Source organism: Schistocerca cancellata, chromosome 10 (genome assembly GCF_023864275.1).
Source record: "Schistocerca cancellata isolate TAMUIC-IGC-003103 chromosome 10, iqSchCanc2.1, whole genome shotgun sequence".
Classification (NCBI taxonomy): Eukaryota; Metazoa; Arthropoda; class Insecta; order Orthoptera; family Acrididae; genus Schistocerca; species Schistocerca cancellata.
The window spans coordinates 19,967,203-19,969,686 of NC_064635.1; positions in this window are offsets into that span (position 1 = coordinate 19,967,203).

Sequence of the window (2,484 nt, forward strand, 5' to 3'; positions counted from 1 at the left end):
GAAGTGTTACAAAGTTATGTACAGAATTTCAGGATTAGTTTGCTGAGGCTTTAGGCACAGTCAATGATTTTGTTGCACATGTCACAATGAAGGAAAATGCACTGCAGCATTTTGGCTGGGCTCGTCCTGCAGTTGGCTCAGAAACTTACTGCTTTGTAAGACAGTGAGATCGTAGCATCCATTACAGCCTGTCAGTGGGCATCCCTTATTGTTATCTTAAAGAAGGTATCCAGCAAACTCCGGCTGCGTACCAAGTCTCAAAAAACTATGAATGCTCAACCGATCATAGGCACTTATCCTTCACTGTGCCTGGAAGAACCGATGGACAAATTGGATACTGGGCATTACTTATCAAAAATTTACTTTTGTGATGCTTATTTGCAAATACCTTTGGATATGTAGTTGCAATGGGTGTCTGTCATTAATAATCTTCTGGGTCTCTTCCAATTTTTGAGATTGCCATTTAGCAGTGCTTCCACACTTGCCATTTTTCAGTCCTTTCTGGATCAGCCAACTGCAAAAGTTCCTTTTAACTCGAATTATTTAGAAGACATTGTTGTCTCAGGTCGGACTCCTTAAGAACACATTAATGATCTTCGTACTCTATTTAAATTGTTGTCTGCAGCTGGTCTCATATGTTACACAGACAAATGTGCATCTTTTCAGACAGAACTTGAGTACATAGGCCATGTCATTAGTAGCCAGGGTGTTCACCCAGTGCAATCACATTTGCATGTTATCTGTGACCTTCTGCCTCCATGCAATGTTGGTTTTTGCAGACTGTTTTAGGGAAGCTCACATACTACATCTGGTTTATTACTAATGTTGCACAGATCATCACTCCCTGTTCCTTTTTTCGTTTACATGAATGTCAGCCTGCTTTCCAGAATTTGAAAGATGCTTTGGTTAGTGATCGATGCCTTGTTCCTTTTGATCCCGCCAAACCGGTCGTCTTGGCTGTGGATACGTCTTTCTATGGCTCTGGTGCAGTTTTGTCTCATAAATTTGGTTCTGCTGATAGACTGATTGCCTTTACTACGAAGTTGTTGACCAAAGCTCAATGTAATTATTCGCAAATTGAAAAGGAGAATCTCGCAATTGTAAATGCTGTAACTAAGTTTCATGAGTACCTCTTTGGCGGAAAAGGTTACTTGGTGACTGACCTTAAACCTCTTCAACTTTTGTTTGGCATTTCTCAGTCAGTCCCGACTGATACAGCGCAAAAGCTGCAATGATGGGCACTTCTTTAGTCAAATTACCAATGTGAGGTTGCGTATCAGCCCATATATAATCATGCCAACGCAGAAGTTCTTTGTGCCCTCCCTGCTGGCCCAGATTCAACATTCGATGAGTCCTCTGCTTCTTGTTGCTACATCGATGCACAAGGCTTGCATGTTTTGCTCAGCTTTCTGATTAATCACTGGAAAATTGCCTAGGCCACAGCTTAGATCCTGATCTGCGGATTCTGTTGCACTACACCCGCACTGGTTATCCATGTTCAGCCAGACAGATTCGTAGCTCTGTGGTTCGCTGATATTTTTCCCGTCGGCACGCCCTTGCAGTTCACCAAGGTGCCATTTTCCTTTGCACTGATAACAACCAATCACGTGTTGAAGTACGCCAGGTTCTCCAACCTGACATGCTGTATTTGTTACACCATGATGACTGGGACATGGTTCGCCCCAAGCATTTGGCGCGACAACATTGTACTTGGCACGGTGTGGATGTGCAAATTGAATAGCGACTCCTCAATGCCGAAACTGTACTGAACATCAGTCAGCCACATCTCAGCAGGTCTTGGAATGGCCCAAATCTCAATCACCTTGGGACCATTTGCACTTAGATTTCACGGCTCCTTACTGCAATATACGTTGGCTCATCGTCGTTGATACTTTCAGCAAATTTCCCTTTGTGGTTTCTATGCACACTACTATGACTCGTTCCACAATTCAGGCCTTGATATCTATCTTTTGCCACAACATTTTTCTGAAGTAACTGTGACTGACAACGGACCTCAACTTGTGACACTGAATTTGGACAGTCTTGCACTGCCTCCAGCATTACCCACACCCCAAATGCATCGTTCCACTTGCAGTCCAATGGCGAAGCTGATAGCTTTGTACGAACATTTAAGCAACAGAAGGACAAAATCTATGCTTCCCAGCCACAGGATCAAGCTCTGTTGCTCTCCTTGTCTTCCTACCCCACCCAGCCATGCAACAGACTATCACCAGAGGAGTTCTTACATGGACAGCACCACAGCAACTTGCTTCAGTTGCTGCACACGCCAGGTTGGACAGCAAAGTATCACACTAACGATTCGGTCTCCTACAGTGTGCACTGCAAATGGAGGTGCTATGAGTAAGGCATCATTGTATGACTTCTTGGATGTTCTATGTTTTTTTTCTTCAGGGACCATGTGGATTGCTGAGACGCCACCAGAATCAAATTCGTCCACATGAATTGTGTGATCCTGACACAGGC